General features: G+C 42.6%; 1 protein-coding gene and 1 long non-coding RNA gene across 2 annotated transcripts in view; one reads left to right on the top strand and one right to left on the bottom strand.

Annotated features, from left to right (window-relative positions):
* TENM3 (teneurin transmembrane protein 3) overlaps window positions 1-25,423 on the top strand; it is a 1,708,801-nt gene that overhangs the window by 4,186 nt on the left and 1,679,192 nt on the right. The window lies entirely within an intron of this gene.
* Window positions 2,841-18,667, bottom strand: LOC137568517 (uncharacterized). Its single transcript, XR_011030981.1, has 3 exons — window positions 18,572-18,667; window positions 14,629-14,746; window positions 2,841-3,434 (listed from the first exon to the last, which is right to left on the bottom strand). It is a non-coding gene; the product is annotated as an uncharacterized lncRNA (long non-coding RNA).

Raw genomic sequence — 25,423 nt, 5'->3', positions numbered from 1 at the left:
AGAATCACGGGGGTCCTTTTGTTGTATTTAGTCAATGGCAGCTGTAAGACTGTGTTAAATGGACAGCCAAATAAGAGAAAAAAGGAATGAGAAGTATACTTGGTATAGTTACACAGTCATGTAGTAGCTTCCTTTCCCCCCTTCTCCCTGCTCTTCTCCCTCTTACTATCTATCTATCTATCTATCTATCTATCTATCTATCTATCATCCACAAGGGGCCTGATCCAATCCACCTTTTCGCCTAAGTTTTCTCCTATGTAATATTTTGTGTTATAAATAAAATGGCATTTAAGCTTTCAGCAACCAAAAAAAAAATATTCTGAATAATTTTGACAATACTTTTTGGAACGTCTTCAATTGCAGAGTGCAAAAGTTATTTTAAACGGATGGAGAAAAAGTGAATTGGATCACACCCAATATCTATCTATCTATCTATCTATCTATCTATCTATCTATCTATCTATCTATCTATCTATCTATAGACACAATAAACGTAAGTAGTCCTGTTCCACCCCTAAATGCTACATGAAACGGATAGCAACAGACTAAAAATGGGGCGATCTGCATGCTATAGAGAAAGCATATTCAGCTACGATTCCATGCCTGCATGGACTACAGGAAAACCTGTTCCTGTAGTCTATGAAGGCATGGGATCATAGCTGAATACGCTTTCTCTATAGCATGCAGATTGTGGCTGTACTTGCCTTTGACCCATAGCTGATGTTTGTATACGATGTGCCTCTGAGGAAGTGGCTTTTGGCTGTGAAACACGTGTCAGGCAGTCTTTTATGTGAATTGGAACTCTGAATCTGTATCCATACGTCTTTTCCGCAGCTTTGAAAATACTTTGATTGAAGAATATATAGAACAACTGTTCATACAAAGCCCCATTTTTAGTCTGTTGGTATCTGTATCTATCTATCTATCTATCTATCTATCTATCTATCTATCTATCATCTATCTATCTATCTGCTCAGGTCATTATGATTTTATTTAGTATTTATATAGTGCTGACATCTTCCGCAGTGCTGTACAGAGTATTTTTGCATGATCCCTACCATGGTCATATGTCTATGTATGTATTGTGAAGTGTGTTTATCGTATCTGTATGTTATCTTTATGTTTTTGGGATGTGGGAAGAAACCGGAGTGCCTGGGGGAATCCCACGCAGACACGGGGAAAACATACCACTCTGTGCATATAGTGCCCTAGCTAGGAATTGAACTGTGGACCCAGCACCGCAAGGCGAGAGTTAACCACTATGCCAACGTGTTGTCCATAGGTTGTCTACACATATTTAACCTAGTCCTCAAATTCTACATTAGCTGCCATTTAGAACTTTGCAACCCAATGTTTAACATTTAAAAATATATATTTCAACTTCATATTTTACTATTTTATTTCAAAATAAACAATCTATTCATTAAAATGCTGATATTTTGAATGCATTTAGTTTTTTCTACATAAAAATGTTAATTTACCAATGCAAATGCCATCTTGTGACTATATACAGTTCATAGATTCCATAAGCTTTCTCCTCTCCTACCATATTCCCACCAGCTTAATCCACACAAACTGCATGGAACCTGTATTGAATCAGTCCATATAAAGAATGGCAAGGCTGATTGAATGTCTGCTGTAGTTAAGTTGCAGAAGGGATTGCTATGTAAGTCACCCTCTCCCCGTCCTCATAACACAAAACTCACTGCAGGTACCAGAAGACCTGATGGGGTCTGACTCCAAATGTCAAAGAAGAGGGGGAGAGGAGGTGTAATGCAAGGCTGTTGCCCATGATAAGCTGACCACTGCTTTCAAGTTCAGGCAGTAAGTTTACATTTTTATAAAGTTACATGTTTTACATTGTTATGCTGCACAAACCACATTTCATAATATAATTTTAAATCTATTTTTTTTAATTAACTGGACAGTATGGTAGTAGCATGGGCATATTAGTGAACAGCAATCTTGCCATGAAGTGCCTGCGAGAGTCCTAGGTTTGAGCCTTACAAAGAAAACTATCAGCGTGGTGCTTTCCTTGTGTTTGTGTTTCCTCTAGGCACTCTAGTAGCCTCCCACATCCTAAGACATACTGGTGTGTTGATTTGGTTTCCATCTAAGATAATAAAATTTTCAAATTATCAGTCAAAGAGAGGAACAATTTACTTCTCTTGAAAAGTTATGTTTTCTGAAGGTAATGCGGGAAATCATGTTGTTAAGAAACTTTTCAACTAAACTTCTGGAAATGTTACATTTGTATTCTAAAACTTGTTTCACCCATAATGAGTTCCAACAAAGTAAAGATGTACCAATAACATTTCAGAGTTTAAAAAAAAGATTTAGACATTTGTTTATTGCTCAAATTAGTGTAGCCTTATCAAGGCAGAAAATGCACAGGTTGAAAAGTTCTCCATTCTCTCATAAGGATAAGACTCACTTTGCAGATGTTAACTGTCCAAGCTATAACTGACAGTTGTATTGAGAATAAGCCGTAAAGTCAAATAAAAAAACCTGCCATTCGAAGACTGGGAGGATATTATTATGTTAACACAGATGTCTACTTTATGTCTACTGCAAACCAGTACACTTAAAGCCCGTTCTCTTTATGGTTGAGGAAGACCACATTGTCCTGTCATAGAGAATTTGCCATTCAGGGTAATGGATGAGGTTTTTTTAGTGAGGGTGATCATAACAGGCAAAAGTCTTTTACACCTAAGTAATATATATCTATAAAATATTGAAGGCTAATTACTATACTGGTGTGTAAAGTTAACAACTTTCAACTGCTTTTCTCTACCTCCAACGATTCTTTTCAAAATTAGTTTTCAATATGAGGCAAAAAATAATAATTTGAATCCCCTTTATGGAACTCCACAAATATGTACTCTCTAGCCTGTAATATAGAATTAACTCTTTGACCACTTAAGACGTCTGGTCCTCTTCTTGGCTGCATCTGTCCTTCAGGGGTGATGAATGATGGATATCAAATATTCTTGAAACAGTTAAAATAAGCACACAGCAGCAATAGCAGCTGCAAGTTTGTTATGATAATGTTTTAAAGGTCATTTTGGCAGCTTTTGGGCAACTTTCCTCTGCAATCTCCTTTATCAGCTGTCACATGTGGCAAGCTGTCACCCATGATCAACACTCCATCTTCTTGGCTGTTTTCCTCAATGCTTCACCCTTAGGATGGCCACAGTCTTGCTGTCAGAATGAACCGGTGGCTGAACATAAAAATGAACTTTTACAGTAACTTCACCCTGATCTGTGTGCGGCTTGAACTCTTAAATGTCTTCCTGAGTAGGACTAGTCAGTATAGGTGCAGCTGTGTTGGGGAATGTGAGAACTCTGTGCTCCTGACCTCCTCCTGCAGTACACAAGCCAGGCACCAGCAGACTGCTCCGATCCCTGGTGTCTCCGTAAATAAAACCTGTCACCTATGTATAATGTGACATGCAGCAATGTTATTAAAAATCAAAAGTAAAGGGAAAAAAATGAAGGAAAAATAATACAAAACCCTATGGGGCTTATTTATAAAGGTGTAGATCAACAGATCACCAGGAACATATATTTTTTTACTTTATATCCTTATATTTATGCTCACTGAGTGCTGATTTTCATTAATATTTACACTAAATATCAGCTTTGGTCTCTGCTTCCACATTACTTTTAGAGCACAAATTAGCTGGATCCGTATTTTAAAGATCATTAAAGCGGACCCAAACCAAAAATGTTTTTAATTCAAAATATTTACTTGCACCACTCTGACACATACAAATATAAATAAACACCCCTTCAAGCCTATGAGCATTTCAGTGCATGCTTTTCACCCTCCTCTTTGCATAACTAGAGTTATACAGGTGGCAGCCATTAGCAATTCCTCCATTGCTGGACACCATCTACTCCACCAGTTTGCCGGATTATTTGCCGGCAATATGAAAGGAAGGGGAGGGGTTCCTCCAATAAATGCAAAATATTTTATATTTGTCATCATGCAGCTGAAAAAAGGCTGCTATTTATTATTATAATTTAGAAAATAGATTTTATTTCTGAAATCTTGTATTTTTAATTTGGGTCCACTTTAAGGAGCATTTTCCACTTGCATAGAATTTAACAGGATTGGCATCACTGGAAAGTTTTATACGTTAGTTTTTAATATTCACCTATATTTTTAAATAATAATAAAAAAACAGTGTAACCCTTTGAGTTCTGTAGTCTTCATGCAAGTTAATATTGTCAAAATGCCTGAACTTATGAGCTTTGCCAGCTGAAAAGCACTGCCCCATGTGATTACTAACATGGGGGGAGTGTCTCTGCAAGAGGGACATGGATCCCCCCCCCCCCCCCATTGTTTCCCTTTCAATATCAAGGACTCCTCCAGCCCTGGTACTCTTCAGGGGAAGGGGGAGGTACAGTAACTATTTTCATACATGTGTGATGTTAAATGGTAATGAATTATGTTTGAGAAAGAACAGCTAGGCAAAAGCATCTTTAAAGGATACCTGAGGTGACATGTGACATGATGAGATAGACATGGTTATGTACACTGCCTAGCAAACCAATAACTATGCTGTGTTCTTTTTTTTCTTTCTCTGCCTGAAAGAGTTAAATATCAGATATGTAAGTGGCTGACTCAGTCCTGACTTAGACAGGCAGTGACTACAGTGTGACCCTCGCTGATAAGAAATTCCAACTATAGAACACTTTACTAGCAGAAAATGGCTTCTGAGAGCAAGAAAGAGATAAGAAAAGGGTCAATAGTTCATAGATTTTAGCTCTGGCACACTTCCATAATTGTGTCATTGAGCAAAAACAATAAAACAGTTAAACTTAAAAAGTAGATTTAAACATAAAATAAAGCTGTGGGATATCTTAAAAAGTTATTTTTAGGAGAAGGAAGATAGATACAATTGTTTATTTAATTAGTTTATTTTCGACTAATGAGAATTCTTCTTGCTGAGGATTCACATCTGTCAGATCAGGAGACTAAAGGGGAGCACTGACAGGAAATGTAAGGATGGATCTACAGTAAACATGAGTTATGCAATAGTACAATAGAGACAGTCATCAAGGGGTCTTAAATTAACATTTTCAGAAGATACATGAGGATTACTGAAGTTAGGACCACTAGTTATAGATTATAGTGAGTGACTTAAAAAAAAACCTAATGTGCGCTAATGTATCTCTATTCTCATCACTTTATCTTTGAAGGGGGGGGGGGGGCAGATATTTGAGAGCTGCTTACCTGAGGAAAATTTATGCGTGCTCTAACACAAAATTTTAACCCTAGCAAGCCTGGCTCTGCAAATCTGGCTCAATCGGCTATTCATGAGGCAATGCTCATGCAAATATGCATTTGCTTTCACACGCCAAACTATGCAGGGTCAAAAAACGAATACCGCAAACCGGTCGCCTTGCGGGAATTAGTTCATGCCACATTAGCACTATCCAGGAGCGCCACGGGGAGGCTTCCTAATGCCCCCATACAACCGGGGGACCGCGGGGTCCCAGGCACTCTCACCGCCTGGGAACCACAGCAGCACCCCGGAGGGGGAGGCTGGGTGGGGCAGGCAACCCCCCCAAGCGTGGCCAGCGCCCGGGGGAGCCGTCCGCTCCAACCTCCCAATATTAAAAACAGGCACTTACCTTAACATCCATTGCGTTCTGCTACATGCGCATTAACTTGGGGGCACCACATGAGAAAGGGGTGAAGCATGGGTCACCCCAAGCTTTAGAGCTCAGGGCTGGCTCACACACAACACTCCAGAGGGGGGGAGGACAGGTGCAAACAATTCACTCCAGGGCTCACACCACCAGAGCAAGCCATCTTCCACCTGCCTCCAAAGGATACAACTGCAAAAAATGCTTACCTGAGGAAAATGTATGCGTGCTCTAACACCAAGTTTTAATCCTAGCAAGCCTGGCTCTGCAAATCTGGCTCAATTGGCTATTCATGAGGCAATGCTCATGCAAATATGCATTTGCTTTCGCACGCCAAACTATGCAGGGTCAAAAAACGAATACCGCAAAGTGGTCACCCTGCGGGAATTAGTTCATGCCACATTAGCACTATCCAGGAGCGCCATGGGGAGGCTTCCCAATGCCCCCATACAACCGGGGGACCGCGAGGTCCCAGGCACTCTCACCGCCTGGGAACCACAGCAGCACCCCGGAGGGGGAGGCTGGGTGGCGCAGGCGACCCCCCCAAGCGTGGCCAGCGCCGGGGGGAGCCATCCGCTCCAACCTCCCAATATTAAAAACAGGCACTTACCTTAATGTCCATTGCGTTCTGCTACATGCGCATTAACCTAATATTAAAAACAGGCACTTACCTTAACATCCATTGCGTTCTGCTACATGCGCATTAACTTTATTAAAAACAGGCACTTACCTTAACGTCCATTGCTATTAAAAACAGGCACTTACCTTAACGTCCATTGCTATTAAAAACAGGCACTTACCTTAACGTCCATTGCTTTGCGGTATTCGTTTTTTGACCCTGCATAGTTTGGCGTGCGAAAGCAAATGCATATTTGCATGACCATTGCCTCATGAATAGCCAATTGAGCCAGATTTGCAGAGCCAGACTTGCTAGGGTTAAAACTTGGTGTTAGAGCACGCATACATTTTCCTCAGGTAGATATTTGAGAGCACCCTTGAGAGCACTGGGCTTTTTTACCCTACTTGACCTCCTCCTGGACAGTAGAGGTGGAGGGAAACCCCCTGTCTTCGATAGCTGACAAAGGTACTTTGCAAGGAGGCAAAGGTGTCTTCCCTCCCCTTGCAGAGTGTTAAATGACACCTGAAGTGAGAAGGATTTGGAGGCTATCATATATATATATTTTATTTAAAGCCATGCAAATCACCTGGCTGTCTTGCTGATCATTTGCCTCTAATAATTTAGCCATAGACCCTCAACAATCATGCAGAATAGATGATTAAATGAATTTAGACTGGATTTGCCACATGCTGGTTTCAGGTGGTGATTCAAACACTACTTATGTATGAAAGATCAGTATGTCGCCAGACAACTAGTATTGTCAACAAAGGAAATAAATATGGCAACCTCCATATCCCTCTCACTTCTGGTGTCCTTGAACAACCATGTGGACTGCTATTGTTCCGTTTCGGCCTGTCTTACCAGCCTATACGGGCATACAGAGTTAATGGTGTTTAAGACGGAGGAGCTAAACCTTTTTTTTTTGTTAATGGTTTTAAATGTAAAACACTAATAGTGTGGATTTGCATCTGCAATAGAAGTGGCTGATGAATTAAAACTTGCCCCAGGCATCGCCAGGAGCCAAGCCTTGAGATGCCTCACCTTGAAAAAAAATAGCAACCCCCCAGCTAGCAGTAACCTCACTGGGTAATATTCCCAGTACAGCATTCTTCACTTGGTATTTTCCATGCGTGTACTCATTTTCTTGAACCCTTTAGAAAGTGGAAACTTTTCTGCATGCAATTGAATGTGACAAATAATCTCAGTGATTTTTGTTTATTTATTTATTTATTATTATTCTCCTATAGTAAATCATGAGTGGGAAAATAAATCCCAGCATGGTAAGTGCTTGTTTAGTGACCTAGCACATGTAGGTTTCTTCTTTAATCCACTACCTATCTCACAACCTACTTTGTTCCCCAATGGTCTCTCTAGAGATAAAGGTAGTTTTAACATTCGTTTAATTAATTATAAGAATACGCTAAGTCGCCTGTGCTACTGTAGCTCACACACTCTGAGAAAGAATATCTGAGATTCACCTTCATGCTTCAAAGGATGGTATACTCAGTGGCGTAGCAATAGGGGGTGCAGAATTAGCAACTGCATCGGGGCCCTTGGGCTACAGGGGCCCCGAGGGGCCCACCCATCAAACACAGTATTAGCTCTTTATTGGTCCTGTGCTGATAATATTCACTTCTATAGTTGATTTGAATAGTAGTGATCATGAACTCACAGTTTCCCATCCCCTTCGTGCACCTCTGACACTATGGTTGTCCTTGATTGGTTTTGGCGTGTTGTATTTTTAGCTATAGCATGCTTGGGGGGCCCCAATGGTAAATTTGCACTGGGGCCGACGGCTTCTTAGCTACGCCTCAGGGTATACTCTTTGTTATGGGTCTTGTTGTGTACTCTCCAAACATAGCATTGATAGTTGTGATCATAAAATTGACATTTTGGTCTAGTCTCTCCAAGACATTATTTCAATGCTGACACTTGTCTAGATGCTTTTTGGCATATTGTAAGTGGGCTGTTTTATGGTTTGGTGCTGTAAAGTTTTCTGCTTTGCAACTTGACAATGCAGGCACTTTTTTCTAAGTACTTCCTTGTTGTGCACCGTGACACAGCAACACCACTTGTTTACAAACATGCCTGTATTTTAGCTGAGATGGCTTATTGTTTTTTCTTTGTGGCATCTCAGCAGAAATCTAAGTTGTTGTGGCTGAAATATAAGTCTATGAGGCCGTGGTTTAGTAACAACATAGCTCATGGTGGTGTACAGGTAGCATTTGCCTTCCCAGCTTAGTATGAATCTGGCCCAGGACACTATCTGCAAGGAGCTTGTATGTTCTACCCATGTTTTAGGTTTCCTATGGGCACTCTGGTTTTATCCTACATCTCCAAAGCATATAGATAAATTAATTGGCTTCACCTGGAATTGACTTTAGACTATGATGAACATATGACTATGGTAGAGATTAGATTATAAGCCCCTCTGAGGGAGTTAATAACATGACTACATAGTCTGTTAAGTACATAGGATGTCACTGCTACAGTGTATAAATACTAAATAAATCTAAAAAAAAATAATTCTCCAATCTTAATCCCCTTTTTGTTGACTGTTGGCTGGCCACAAGCACCTTTTTGCTGCAAATTTATGCAGCTGAATGGCACCATGCATGTCATGGTTTTATACACAGTGGTGTTAGTTGGCAAAAAAGTTTCTTGGTGCATCTAAGCATGTCCGCAGCCATGCTCAGATGTGACTTAAAGGATACCCCAACTGAAATGTGACATAATGAGATAGACATGTGTATGTACAGTGCCTAGCACACAGATAACTATGCTGTGTTCCTTTTTTTCTTTCTCTGCCCGAAAGAGTAAAATATCAGATATGTGAGTGGCTGACTCAGTCCTGACAGGAAGTGACTACAGTGTGACCCTCACTGATAAGAAATTCCCCTTTTTTACCTCTTTCTTGCTCTCAGAAGCCATTTTCTGCTAGGAAAGTGTTTTATAGTTGGAATTTCTTATCAGTGAGGGTCACACTGTAGTCACTTCCTGTCTGAGTCAGGACTGAGTCAACCACTTGCATAGCTTATATTTAACTCTTTCAGTCAGAAAAATAAAAAAAGGAACACAGCATAGTTATCTGTGTGCTAGGCACTGTACATACACATGTCTATCTCATTATGTCACATTTCAGTTGGGGTATCCTTTAAGAGGGACAAGCACTAGCAAGTGCCCAGCGGGTGCACGAGAGGAGTTGACAACTTCACTGCTCTCAGCTTCCCATGGAAATCGAGCCTAATAAATCATTATTATTTAGTATTTATATATATAGCGCTGACATCTTCTGCAGCAATGATCAAGGTATATTGTCTTGTCACTTAGCCCCCTTGGCGTTGATTCTTTCTGGATTTTAGGGTCGAAAAGCAGTGCAATTTTTTTGCATGCTTTCAGCTCAGCACTCATCCACCTCCCTGCTATCCAGCGCTGCAGTTTTCCCTCTGTCCCCCGGATGGCACTGTAACCTTTTAGTGAGATTGCCGGCTGTCTTCATAAGAGGAAGCAGAACCTCGGAGGAGAGGAAGAAGAATGGCGGCCAACATCAGGATCCTGCAGGAGGAGAGTAAAAATGCCCACTGCGCGCATTGCTCTGCATAGACCTCCAGGCAGCTACCACGACTTCAGCTCAGGGTTACTGCTCCTTGCTTATTTGTTCCACTTCGAGCTGATTACCGCTAAGGAGGTTAACTGTCCCTCAGAGGGACTCACAATATGTATGTCTATGTATGTATCGTGTAGTGTATGTATAGTAGTCTAGTGCCAATTTTAGGAGGAAGCCAATTAATTTATCTGTATCTTTTTTGGGATGTGGAGGAAACCTATGCAGACACGGGGAGAACATACAAACTCCATGAAGATAGTGCCCTGGCTGGTATACAAACCAGGGACCCACTGCTCCAAGGCGAGAGTGCTAACCACTATGCCACCGTGCTGCCCAATTCAGAGTCTGAACATTATTAACAGGCAAAGCAAGTAATTTTTTTTTTTAAAGTAAAAGGAATTCCATTGATTCCATTGGAACAAGTGACATCATCAGCACTGTTGTATCTCTAACTCTTTTCAGTGACCACTGGTGACAGGACAGGGTGTAAGGAAAAATCTCCCAAATATGGACTTATATGACATTACTTTTTTTCACAGGATGGGAATATCTACTGTATATGGTTAATAGTAATCTATTTTTCTAACTTTGCCTCTATCGATTATGCTCCATTCAGATAAGGATTTAGTATCTTGAATGTGAGTTAGTTTTATCATGTGCAGGCATGTGTGTTTGTATGCTGTGCATTTGTGAGTGCGGGTTTGTGTTTCTGTGCCGTCCAGTGTATCCATACGCATTTCAGTTTCACAGATGATAAGATGTTGAGTTGCATGAATGAGAAATAACATGAGATGAACAAAGGTTTGACTGACCACAAGGGAATACCTGTTTTGTATTGCTGAGGAATCTATTCAAGAAAAATGCTTTCGTTAGTTCACTATAGCACAATAGCATTTTTGTTCTGTGGTAACGCTAGTAAGCCTATTTTAAGACTGGCATTTTATTCCTAGATGTGTAGGTTTTATTTTTTCATTGTAAAGTGGGTGATTTAATAGAAGTAAAATTCTTTATTAAACTAAAATAAATAGACTCCCTATACTGTATGTTATAAAACCACAAGTCAATTCTGAGGTGACAAATGATATTGAAGATTATCCACGTGAGGGTGTAGCATGTTTGAAGATTGTTCTTGTACATATATAACACCCTTAAAGCAATCCTAGCCGAAGTTCGGGTTAAAAATAAAATAGTGAACTGAGTAGAGGGAAGCCTCAGGATCCTATTGAGTATTGAGGCTTCCTTCAGTAGTCTGATGTCCCCTGTCGTTGAGTGCGGCCCCTCTCCACACTCTTGACCGTGCTCCTCTTTTATGAGCAGGACCATGCAGTAGCCTCACAAGCACAGCTTAGCATGCGCAGTAGCACAGAGACTACTGCTCTGGCTGGCTCATGCGGTCACTACCCAACCATGCTGCAGGAAGATGAGCTGCATGGCCCGACATGATGAGCTACAATGCCTTGTCACTAATCCTCCAGGCCACGCTCAGCGATGGGGGACATCAGAGCACCGAGGAAAGCCTCAATAGGATTATGAGGCTTTTCTCTCTTTAGGTATGTATCTCATTTTGTACCGAGCCACAGCTCAGGTACACTTTAAAGAGGAATTGTGGTGAAAATAATCCAGCGAATTACATTGCTTCTTTTTTTACATTATTACATTATAAATGATGCAGGGCCGGGACACACTAGAGCATTTTTGGCAGCATTTTTGGATTTGCCAGTGAATGTCCATGGTGGGGAACCCAACAGAGAAATTGTGATTAGGGCTAATCACAATCAAAGGTCATGCAGCATTTTGGGTGCATTTGCACTCCAATGCAAAGGATACCAGCGCTGCAAAGTCACTTTTGAATCACCTTTCAAAGCAATTTTACAGTGATTTGGGGGGCCGAATGTTTTTTTTAGGAAACATTTAATATACTTACAATGTCTGGCTTCTGCCTGTAGCCTCACCTCCTAGCAGAAGAGGTTACAGGTGGTTCTTTGATTTGAAGCTAGACAAGCACCTATGACATCTTCTGCTAGGGGGCGGGGCTATGGACAGAAGAAATACATCTGGACACCCAATGAGTATATAAAACTTTTTTTACACAGGCAATCACAAATCGTTTCCAAATGCCAGTAATGAAAATTGCTCTAGGAATCAACGCTCAAAGCGCTTGTGTGATTTTAAAGCGTAGCAGAGATTCCTAGTGGGTCCCAGTCCTAAGTCAGTGTTTACCCATTCTAAAATCTTTCCTCTCCCCGACTTATACTCTGAAATTCATCATAGATGGCAACATAGTACTGGCATGTGATCTCTGCAAAATGTTTGTTTCTTATTTATTCTATAAAACTATGTAATATGGTTCATGAAAAGTCAGTATTTTTCAATTTTCTCAATTAGCCTGTTTATTAACGATTACCTCAATTTTTCAAATTTATAGTCGTTCTGATTTCCTTTTTTTTTATAATCACAATTTTTATTTTTCTTCATGAAATATAGATTTGTTCTCTTTAAATCTTTATATTACCTAAATTAAATTTTAATTTTTAATAGACGATAAACATGCAAGTAAAAGAGAAAAAAATAAATAAATAACAGCCATATTCGGTAAATTACACATAGGCAGGTTAATATAATAATAATTTGTGTTAGAATAGAATGTAACAGCATACCGGAATTAGTCATTTTTGAGAAAATATAATATTTATAAGCAATTTGCAATGCCACATTTGTAAAATAGAGACAATCATTTTTTAACCTTGTCACTTAAAAGCATTTTCCATCTTAAATAATTGCTCCCTACTTTAATAAGAGAAAATAACAAAATCATTTTCAGCAATGAAATTTGCAAACAATTGTATTGGGCTCATCTAAAGCCAACCATCAGTATGATGCATACAACAGCTTAAAGGTCCTACAGTTATCAATTTTTAGGAAGTTCTAGGGAAAGATCCGAGTTATTGGAGGTCAGCGTAGTGTGCAAGGTTTCAGATATAAGGGCATTTTTAAGCTTAGCTTGTAAACACTAGTCTTAAGGGCATCTAGTTTAGCAAAGGTTTTTAGAAAGACTTCAGAGCACTTTGAAAAGAGTCAAAGATTTTTCCCAAAGCAAACTATTCTGAGAAATTATGGAAGGTGCAGTCGCTGATGCTGAACTAATTAAAAAAGCTAGCTGCCTGCCTTCATGGCAAATTGGCAATCTGTTTTTTATAATTTTTTATTTTATTTTTTAAATCAACGACCCAAGTTTTATGGGTGGGTGCGACTTTTTCTCCTCTTGACCATCCAGGCAGCTAGAATAATATTAAGGTAGAGAAATGACTGCTTTCATAGTCTGCCAGTGCAAACCTGTTTTAAGATTGTAACGATCGGTGTCAGCTCACAGAGAGAATCTGATTATTGGTGATCTGCAGTATCACCAAGAATACAGATCTATACCTGATTATGAATGATCTGCAGAATCACCAATAATACAGATATAGTGTTAACCTCTGGACACCTCTAAATATATATAGTGAGTGTTTGGTGTAACTGTATGACTTTGAGTAACCCACCTGAAGAGCAGGTGGCCCTAGGCAGTACAGGAAGTACTGCTCTAGAGAGTACAGAAACCTTCCAGCAGCCTGACACTCTCCAAGGGTCGGAGTCAGGCTGTAGGTAGGAAGGACCAGAGAGTGAGTGACACCTGGAGGTGGATGTCACTGACTGATCTGGAGACTATCTCTTTAGTGGAGAGAGATAGCTCTCGAGGTCAGGCAAGCCAGGTCAGCAACACACGGACAGACAAAGTACAAAGACAGAAGGCTGATTCGGTATCCAGGGCAGGCAGGGTTTTGCAACGGAATATCAGATATGCGTGGTACCGAATCAGAAAGCAGAGGGATGGTCAGGAAAGCAACAAGTCATAACAAATATCAAACAATGCCTAGTCTTGGGTGTGAGGTCCGTGGTCTCTACACCCTGGAACTAGTCTGATGTATAACAGAATGATAACACAGGTTCCCTAGTCTTGGGTGTGAGGTCCGTGGCCTCTACACCCTGGAACTAGTCTGATGTATAACAGAATAATAACACAAGTTCCCTAGTCTTGGGTGTGAGGTCCGTGGTCTCTACACTCTGGAACTAGTCTGAAGTATAACAGAATAATAACACAAGTAATCTGGCTCAGTGTGAATTTCCAGGTCCTCCTGGTTCAAACACACTGTAGGATCTGACTAAGGTCTGAGTGCTTCCACGTAGTGATCGCAACGGCAGACAATTTGAGAGTGGCCAGCAGTAACCATATATAGAGCAGTGCTCTCTGGCTCCGCCCTAAAGTGATCAACCAATGGTTACCAGCTCTGAGGTCAGCTGACCAGCCTGGTCAGCTGATCCCCCCTTGGCCATCATAAAAGCTCTGCCTTTCAGCACGCGCGCATGTATTCCTAAACCTATGTGAACTAACAGGCTCAGCCACCCCAGCTGCACGCTGCTGCGTGCAAATCGCCGCGCTGGATGCGGAACCAGCCGCCTCGCCATCAATACATGCGGCGGCTTTTCCGCGTTCTGCCATGTCACTAGATGCACGCTTCCACGTGCAGACCGCCGCGTTGGACGCGGAATCAGCCGCCTTGCTGCTAGTACACGCGGCGGCTTTTCCGCGTTTTCTCACAAAGATGTTTTAAGATGTCTCCTCTCTCCTCTTCCACTCCCCCCCCCTCCAAAAAAAGAAATCATCTTTACATGATTACAGTAAACAAGTTGTGTTACCCAGACATACCTGTGATCACTCAGTGTTTCTAAGTTCACTGCTTAGCAGCTATGCATGTTTCACTGTGAAAATTGCTTTGCTGTGATCTCGGCAGTTAGGGAGGCGGAAGTGTCTTTTTTAGACATTGCTAGGATCACAGAGAGAAAAAGGAACCTGTTTCAATTGCACACATTGCAAGCACCAAATAAATACATGCCGAAATTGTTTTGTATATGGCATGCCAAAGTCATCAGCAGGCATTTAGTAAGTGAACAAAAAGGTATACATACATTTTTTTTTTCACTTGTGAGATGTCTTTCTTGTGGAACCAAATTCATCTAATTTATCTATTTTGAGGTGTAGCATATTTCTATGTCAGAAATGAACAATAACTATTCATTAACTATTCAACAATAACTATCCATTTGTGCAAATAACAATTCAGTTTGCAAGTTTAGCCAGTTAGAGTCAATTTATAACAAAAGTGAGTGCAAATTTTTGGAGAATTAGGATGGAAATCTTTGTTGCCTGTTATGGTAATTTTTTCTATATGCGGAGTAAGACCAGGAATCTGTTTATCCGAACACCTACAATGATAGGGCATCTCATACTAGTGTGCTCTATTAGACATGGGACCATATGCAATTTCAGGCCATAAGAAGCTTGCTCTGTGCTAGTTTCATATAACCTATTCATCACTCGGGAGTCGGGAGTTACTGCCTAATTCAGTTAAATTGCCAGTTTCATCTGTACAATGGCTGAGCAAGAAGAGCCTACCTTAGGTGAATAATAGCTCAGGCGAATAAAATATTCATTTGCCTGAGAAGAATTGCTCCTACCTGCCGAGGGAATTATGCTGAAGTGCCACAGCACTGCTACCTCACTCCAGTGTAATCCCCAGCACTGCCACACTTGCAGCTACATTTTAGGTAGCCCGACTCAATCCAAACATCCACTGCACCTCTTCCAGACCTGCTACTGACCGTTGCTACATTGCTGGGCACCCTGACACTCTCCCAGCATCTGCTGCACTAGCCACCAACATCTTGGGCCCGCCCACCAGAAGTGTAACAATAGCCCTTCACGACCTCTGTAATCGAAGGGGGGCCCAAGGGCTATAGGGCTCGGCTTCTGCTACTCTCCCTCTAGTGCAGAGTAGGGCAGGTAGCGAAGGATCACTGTTTTACATATTTACTGAGTTTACGCTGTCTCTGGTCCCTTATCTTAGCATCTCAATAATTTTACTGGGGGACCCAGGGCACTGATATTACATCGTTGCCACCCACTATGCAAACTGTGGCTACAAATAGCGGGTGCTCACACTCACTATTTGTAGATGCAGTTTGCAAAATGGGCAGTCCTGGAGCCCACTATTGTATCAGGCACCTCTAGTGCCCACATTTCCCCTTATAGACAAAATTAGAATGGGCGCCTATGATGGCACCCAAATTTTCCCCGATATTTATTGTTTTTTTTTTTTTTTTGTAGTAAGGGGACCTCGTATATTGGCGGGGATGTTGTGGGGGAAGTAGTTAAGGTTAGGCATGGGTGGGAGGTCATGTGGGGTTAGGCATAGTGGGGGGAGGATTTGGTTAGGCATCATTGGAGGTTCGGTTAGGGTTAGGCATTAGCAGGTTAGGATTAGGCTAGTTAGAGCTAGGAAAGGGGTCAGTTAGGGTTAGGCATCGGTATTGTAAGCACTCATGTGAGAATAGGGTTAGGTTTAACAATAGTCAAATATGGGTAAAATTTATTGATATTTTACTATCAGAATTCTCACTGCCGATAGTTAAATATTAGTATTTTTACCGATATTCTACCAGTGGTTACCGGTATTCCTCGTGCCCAAATTTCCTATGGGCCTATTTTCCATGTGCGTGTTCAACCTGGCCACTGAGCACCTTATGACTGCAGTTTAATGCATGGCAGCCTTTGTCACCCCAACCATGTCAACATTTGCCACATGGTGCAGTTACCCAGCAACAAATAAAACATAATTTTAAATCTGATGGTAACCACCTTTTCACTGTCCATGCCCAGCACAAGCAAGGCTGCCACATTATGTGTATATTGGGGAAATTGCTGGCAATTTATATGTATTTGTGGGAAACACTGTCACATTATGTATTTTGGAGGGAATGGTGTCACATTATGTGTATTTTGGGGAAAACACTGCCACATTATTTGTATTTTGAAGGTAATGATGCCACATTATGTATATTCTGTGGGTCCTCTGGGTCCTCTCTGTGCCCTCGCTGGCAGCTCCATTAGGTGCGTGACTTTGCTCAAAGCCATGTGCAACTGAGCAAGCATGGTCCATTTGTGCGCCTACCTCCATCAAGCGTCCGTTGGTGAGAGCGCTTTGCGCAAGCCGGTTCTCAAAAGACTGAACTGTGCTTGCACAAAAAGCTCACGGTGTGACGGCGACTGGCGTGTGATCAAGGCAGGCATGTGGACGGGCCGTGCATGCACAGTTGCACATGACTTTGAGCAAAGTTGTGCACCTAACAGAGCTGCCAGGAAAACACGAAGCGGACGCTGAGAAACCTCGCAGGCTATGTAGGGCTGGACAAAGCCCTAAGTAAGCTCAGATTTCTATTTTGATGCTCTGCTCTGGGTCCCTTTAAGGTGCAATATTCTAAGAAGCAGATTTTTTTTTCATGTGAGCCAATTTTGTTTCAAAACAATGTCTGTACATTATTATTTGAAGGTTATAATTGCTAATGCCAGAAGACAAGACTTTGATCTCAAGCTCCTACTTTACTGCAATCAGTCAGGCCTTATAATTTGGTCATAATTTCAGCTGTACTTGTTCACACCTTCAATGTGCTGATGGTATAACTACAGTGAAATTAAGTTAGCTGATCGTTTTGTGCCAGGTCAAAATACAGTGCAAAATACAGTGCAGTGATAAAGCTAGCTTTTTATATCCACCAGATACTCAGTAAAGGGGACCTGAAGTCAGAACTTCCTTTGTGCTCTAAAAGATAAGCAACATCATAATCAACTTTAAAGAACAATTCTTCGTTACAGCTGATGCAAATCCTGCAATAAATCTGCAGTGTGTCTACTTCCAGCTTTCATGGAAGCAGGCATATGGTTGGTTAACACTCTGTGATTATAAATCAGCTGCTCTGCCAAGACAGCCAGCTGACACAGCTGAGAGATCAAATTACAGTTAGTCACAGATGAGGAGGAATTAGATAGGCTCAACTCTCTAAATACATACGGGGTGCATTTCTCTATGTTTTCCTTCTGTCCTTTGCAAGAATTCAGGTCCACTTTAAGAAACCTGCCTTGCTGAAACAGAGAAAATTCAAATGTACTACTCCACTGAGAGTAACAAGGCACAGTAAACCCTATGCATATAAATGTCTGAGTTTGATGGACTCAAAAGGAAGGAATTTATAAAAGATCAATTTAAAGAAGAATATGAGGAAATGTGATCTTCATATCTGAGTCTGAAGGTGTCACTGTTACATAATCTACAGTGTATAATATTATAATATCAGAGCTCCCTCTAGGCTCTGTGGTTTTCATCAATGTATGTACTGTGATGGCAGTCTGCACCTGTAAATATACAACTGTTTTCCTGCTTGACTTCACTGAGCACAACACACATGAAGCTGCAAACTTTCACCACCTAACTGCAGGCAACTGCAGGCAAAACTGCTGCGGTGCCTGGGTGCACAGAATTAACCTGTGAATAGCCAAAGCACAGTGAACAATGAGTCTTCCTAGTGAGTCTCCCTCTACTGGCGAGAATGTGTGCTGAAGTAAATGTGTACAGAGCCATTCGCTGTGTGCTGCAGCTCTGTTTGCAATAGATATCCACATGTCCCAGTCGAAGCAGCAACAGGAAATCTCTATGACTTGACTTACAAACAAATGTGACTTAGGCTTTGTTCACATCTAAAATCAAAATCGCTGGCGCCAGCGATTTTCTTTTTGCGTTTTTTTCCCCGGAGCTTACCTGCGCACTTTGATTTCGTATAAATCACTTTTCTAAGCGCTTTTGCACAGCGATTTGTTTTTTCACTTCCTGACCCCAGTCAGGAGGTGAACTCTTTGACCTGGAAAAGAATAAAAACAATGTATTTATTCATGAAAGCGCTGGGGAAATCTCTATACAAAGCGCTTTTTCAAGCATTTTGCGGCAGCTGGTTTCGTTTATGCCGACTCTGAGTTGGCAGGCCGCCACGCGTATCATTACACGCTTTACCGCGGTAACAGAGTCGGCAAAAATGAAACTAGCTGCCAGCGGGGGACTAGAGGATCCAGGAGTGACATCAAGGGCACAGGATGGCTGCAAGGGGCTGGTAAAAGCCCCAGGTAAGTGAAACTCATTTTTTTCATAGGGTTTATGTTCCCTTTCAGGTTTACATTAATATCAACTGAACACTGGCTCTTTAAATTGTCTCTTTATCTTTATTTCACGTATTTCACAAAAACAAATGAACATAGCTGCCTCCTTCTGCATTATATGCATTATCCAAGTTCAAAAGAGAAACTGTCCAGCACTGTTCTAGATCTCATAAATCTGATCAGATCGCTTTATTCCATAGGCTGCTTAGTGTTGATTTTTCAGTACAAGAAGTTCATAAAAACGGGTAGACAGACAACCATATCGTCACATCTGGTATAGCTACCCATTTTTATGAACTTCTTGTACTGAAACGTCAGCACTAAGCAGCCTATGAAACAAAGTGGTTTTATGAGTTTCTCTTTTGAACTTGGATTGATGCATGCTTGCTAGCTTTAGGTGTCCTGAGCACGTTCAGGATTCATCTGTTTATTTAGATTGCCATTATATATACTGGCAGCAACCCCCCACCCCCATCCAGTTCATCTTAATATGTAAGGATTACGTGTACAGCAGTGCCAGCTCTGTGTTTTTCTTGCATGTGTATGTATTATAGTGCATCATGGGGTCAGGACACACTATAAAATCTATGTACACAGTGACCACTCAGGCACTGGGTAGCAGAGGCATGTCTATTACTGCAGGGTTAGAGAGACAAAGTACCCGGCACTACATACAGGGCTTCTTTACTTCAAGTGTATTTAATCAATAGCTTCTGACAATTCAGTCCGTTACTGTTCATGTCCATGAATATGGACATGGGACAATGTGGGAGCAGCGGTCTGCCTGACGACCGTTTCGCTTTCACAAGCTTCTTCCAGGGCTCCGTGCGCACGGACATGTACAGTAACGGACTGAATTGTCAGAAGCTGTTGATTAAATACACTTGAAGAAACGAAGCCCTGTATGTAGTGCCGGATACTTTGACCTAAATTCACTAAAATCATGCTGGAGATAATAAGGCAAGAGAAAACTTACCTCCACACAGTGAGAGAGTTATCTTATCTCTTCATTCCTTAAAGAGACTCTGAAGCGAGAATAAATCTCGCTTCAGAGCTCATAGTTTGCTGCTAAACCACCGCTACAGCGCCGCTAAACGGGGGTCCCTTCACCCCCAAACCCCCCACTGCGACACTTGGTCGCAGACTTGGTCGCTCCTGGAGGCAGGGCTAATGGCTGCAGCCCTGCCTCCAGTCGCGTCTATCAGCGGCGCATCGCCGCCTCTCCCCCGCCCCTCTCAGTGAAGGAAGACTGAGAGGGGCGGGGGAGAGGCGGAGATACGCGCTGACAGACGCATGTGGGGCAGGGCTGCGGCGGTTAGCCCTGCCCCAACCAGGAAGCGCTCCCCCGCTGAAACGAGGGGATTTGGGGGTGAAGGGACCCCCGTTAAGCCGCGGGATAGCGGCGGTTTAGCAGGGGCACACGTGCCCCTGCTATCTATGAGGTCTGAAGCGAGATTTATTCCCAGGATAACTTAGCTTAGTGCACATATAGGGCTTGATTCACTAAAGTGTGATAACTGTTATCACAGGCGCGCTATGCGATTCGCTTGCATTTTTCATGTGCACATTTTTGCGTTTGCGCGCTAACACAAATTTTAGCGGGCGTTAACCTTTGCACGAACGCTAAAATTTGCATTAGCACGCAAACGCGAAAATTTGCACATGAAAAACATTTTCATGTGAAAACCGCGGCCAACTCGCGCGAATCGCATAGCGCGTCTGTGGTAACAGTTATCACACTTTAGTGAATTAAGCCCATAGGGTGAATGGTGAGTGGGTAATATTTAAAGAGCCAGTGCCCAGTTGATATTAACCCTAATCACAAAACCCACCTGTGAATAGAGATTGATAATATCTGACAAGCTCCTAGTGAACTAGGGAGTGGAGTACCACTTACCAGTAGGCCTCTTCTTCATGGGTGGGTGATATGCTTAAAGGGACACTGAGCAGTAGCACAGGGTATGCATTTCAGCATACCCTCGTATAATTGGTTATGCACCCTCACTCACCGTGCCACGCATTAACCTCTCTGCCTGCCGTTTTTTGCGATCCAAATTACATTACAGCGGCAACTCTACCAAAAGTCACGATGTGACCCCCAGAACAGGAAGCCTGTAGGTCCTCTCTGTGCAGGCTTCCTGGCTTCTTCCTCCTCTGTTCACCTCCCCTCTGCCGTGCATCATATGACATGCAACATGAGGAGAATGAGGTTCCAGCAGTAGAGGGAGCAGAAGCAGTGGTGTAACTAAGGAGCTTGGGGCCCCAATTTGAGTTTTACATGGGGCCCCTAAGAACTCTATTGATATGGAGCCTCAAAACTTACCAAGGACAGCTGCAGTGTCAGAGATGTGTAATAAGAGAAAGATACCAGTTGGTTAAGGATTACTATTATTCAATACACATCTAGATGTGTTCATTATTACCAGCATAGCTCCAATGCAAAGCTAGTGAGCCCTAATGGTTCATGGCCTCTGGTGCGGTCACAACCTCTGCATCCCCTATTGCTAGTTACGCCACTGAGCAGGAGACAAACAAGATGGTTGCACAGGCACATTGCTGGACTCAAGTAGGGATTAGAGTTGGGCCGAACGGTTCGCCTGCGAACGGTTCCATGCGAACTTCAGTGGTTCGCGTTCGCGTCCCGCAGATGAAGTTTTGCGGAAGTTCGGTTCGCCCCATAATGCACCATGAGGGTCAACTTTGACCCTCTACATCACAGTCAGCAGGCCCAGTGTAGCCAATTAGGCTACACTAGCCCCTGGAGCCACTCCCCCCTAATAAAAGGCAGGCAGCGGCGGCCATTACGCTCACTCGTGTGCCTGCGTTAGTGAGAGTAGGGCGAGCTGCTGCAGACTGTCTCTCATAGGGAAAGATTAGTTAGGCTTAGCTTGTTCCTGGCTGCATACCTGTTCTGTGAACCCACCACTGCATACCTGTACTGTGAACCCACCACTGCATACCTGTTCAGTGAACCCACCACTGCATACCTGTTCAGTGAACCCACCACTGCATACCTGTTCTGTGAACCCACCACTGCATACCTGTACTGTGAACCCACCACTGCATACCTGTTCTGTGAACCCACCGCTGCATACCTGTTCAGTGAACCTGCCACTGCATACCTGTTCTGTGAACCCACCACTGCATACCTGTTCTGTAAACCCACCACTGCATACCTGTACTGTGAACCCACCACTGCATACCTGTTGTGTTCAGTGAACCCGCCACTGTATACCTGTTCAGTGAACCTGCCACTGTATACTTGTTCTGTTCTGTGAACCCGCCACTGTATACCTGTTCTGTTCAGTGAACCTGCCACTGTATACCTGTTCAGTGAACCTGCCACTGCATACCTGTTCTGTGAACCCACCACTGCATACCCGTTCTGTTCAGTGAACCCGCCACTGCATACCTGTTGTGTTCAGTGAACCCGCCACTGTATACCTGTTCTGTCATTCAGCTACATCAGCCAGGCGACCATATGGGCTGTAAAGCCACCAAAACCTGCACTCTCGCCATGGTGCGCACCAGTCCAGCACGGCCGTCACTACACAAACAGCTGTTTGCGGTGCGTTACACGGTGAGTTTGATGTGTCATTGTGAAGCAGTACCTTAATTACACTACCTGATTGATGTATACACATGCAAGATGTTTTAAAGCACTTTAGGCCTGTCATTTAGCATTCAATGTGATTTCTGCCCTTAAAACGCTGCTTCGCGTCAAATCCAGATTTTTCCCGGGGACTTTTGGCATGTATCCCACTCCTCCACCTGGGGGTCCAGGTGTTAGACCCCTTGAAACATCTTTTCCATCACTTTTGTGGCCAGCATAATTTTTTTTTTCAAAGTTCGCATCCCCATTGAAGTCTATTGCGAACTTTTCGGCGAACCGAACTTTCCGCGAAGGTTCGGAAACCCGGTTCGCGAACCGAAAATCGGAGATTCGGCCCCACTCTAGTAGGGATGTGAGAGCACAGGAGGAACAGAGAGACACACACAGGCAGGACAGGGGAACAATAGAAGGTGCAAGGAGGAACAGAAAGAGGTACAGGGGGCAGAGATATGCATGTGAGGGGGAAAGGTGGCACAGAGGGACACAGTGGGGGCTGCCTGCAACTTACAATATCTGAACCTTGTGATGTCTGTTCTCCATGGTCAGGTGATGCTGCTGCTTTTCAGGACATCGAACATCCTGCTACTGCACACACGCAGCAGAAGCAGTTGGTCAAACACTTCCGAGAGTCTAACTGTGTTATCCAGCATCCAAAAGCCACCTCATGTCGCTTCTGAGGATGGCAACCATTGTGCTCTGTAGGGTGACCGCCTGTCCATTGTCTATGCTGAGCACTAGAAAGCACCCAGGCAATAAACAGGAGCAGCCAGAGCCGGTTCTAGACTTAAGTACTTGAGACAAACTTGTGAGGATGTGTGTCCCCCCCCCCCCCCCCGATTTGGAATGAATGCACAGCACCCGATAATTTACTCTGCTTAATTTAATGTTCTCACATGACATGCTGCAGCACAACACAATAGCACACTGGCTGGCTGTGAGTCTCTCACAAACAGACTGCTTACCCTCAGCCACTCAGTCAGGACAGCAGTGCCACCTCCTCCCTTCTGCTGTGCAAGTCAAATGAAACACTACTTCTCTCCTGCCTCTTCCCGCCTCACTCACTGTCGGACCTCTCACACAGCACAACAAGCTGCTTTTCCCCACTGATGATCTGTTCACCTCGCCCTCCTCTTGCTTCTCCTCCTACTCTGACTGCATGTTGTTAGTGTAAACACAGTACAAACATGTTGCCCCTGTAATCTCTGTGCCTGATGCAAATGTTTCACCTTGCTTCATGAGAGAACCGGCCCTGGGAGCAGCTGACAGGCAGTAAATTCACCGCCTTCAGCCACCTTTGGAAAAGAGGCCTACGTGCGTGAGCACAGCCTATATATATACTGTATATATATATATATATATATATATATATATATATATATGTATATATATATATATACTTTAAAAAATCCTATCACTGAGCTCATAGTGAAAACAAAATCAGCCAATCAAAGCAGAGAGCTGATATATGAACTCTGGTACCCAGGCTTAGGCTGGCTGCTGATACATTTGAAAGCTACTGTATTCAATGCCATATCTTCAAACAAGCTTCAGCTACATCCCTCTGTGGGGTTTGACTAGTGATCATGTTCTAGTATTAAAAGTACGTTAAGGAAGGGGGGGGGGGGGGAATACTCCCGCCTGCCAGCATGATTAAAGCGGACCCAAACCAACCATTTTTTTAAATTCAGAATATTTAGTTGCATCACTCTGACACATACAAAGATAAATAATCACTCCTTCAAGCCTATGAGCATTTCAGTGCATGCTTTTCACCCTTCTCTTTTCATAACTAGGGTTATACAAGTGGCAGCCATTAGCAATTCCTCCTTTGCTGGACACCTCCTACTCCACCAGATTGCCGGATTCTGTCCCGGAAATATGAAAGGAAGGGAGGGGTTCCTCCAATAAATGAAAAATATTTTATATTTGTCATCATGCAGCTGAAAAAAGGCTGCTATTTATTATTATAATTTAGAAAATAGATTTTATTTCTGAAATGGTGTATTTTTAATTTGGGTCCACTTTAAGAAAAATAGCAACAGAAAGTCACAGGCGTGATCCTGATTTATTTAGTTATAGCTCTTTGAACTGGCAGCACTAGGTAAGAATCAAATAATACAATAATAACATATATGTTACAGAAAATGACACTATGAGTAAACGGGGCACGATTTCTGTGGCTGCATGATTTGTGTAACCTTAATTACTGGGTGGTGGAAGGATCAATCTTTCCTTCCTCGTTCCTACCGCTGCTGAAGTGGAAAATGCAGCTCTAACAGGCAGAATAAGAGCTCATCACAGAAACAAACCTTTTCTCAGACAAATCGCATGAGGGCAGCCAGGGGGCATCAAAGTCACAGCACTATTTAGACGGATCCGAGATATTTCTAGCTCACATACAGAGAGCGCGCCTCCTTCGTCTCTGTTTTTGTTTTTTTATTTCTTTTTTTTCCTATTTTTTTCCCTGTTCTCCTTCCATTCCAGGCTGACAGGCCTTTATGTAGCTATCGATATCTGGCAAATATTGATGTTTTCAGCGCATAACGTATATTGTCACCATAGTGAATTGTTCTGCGGAAGGGTTTCTAACTCCGCCTGGATCAATGCAACCTTGAAGTTACTTGTAAATTCTTCAACGTAACTGGAAACCGCAATCAATCTTCGAATTCTTTGGGGGTCATTTGTCAAAGTGTGCCAGGTGCAAAAACATTGCATTAGCTGAAACAAGCATACGCTGACTGGGTGAGGCTGAAGAATTAGGTCAAAAATATGTCCTGAGCTTATGCACTGCTGAAAAATTATTTTGTGTCTCCATAAAATTCACTTGGGCTTATATGTCAGTAAATT

This window comes from Hyperolius riggenbachi, chromosome 1, assembly GCF_040937935.1.
Source record: "Hyperolius riggenbachi isolate aHypRig1 chromosome 1, aHypRig1.pri, whole genome shotgun sequence".
Classification (NCBI taxonomy): domain Eukaryota; kingdom Metazoa; phylum Chordata; class Amphibia; order Anura; family Hyperoliidae; genus Hyperolius; species Hyperolius riggenbachi.
This window is presented reverse-complemented; position numbering and strand designations above follow the sequence as displayed.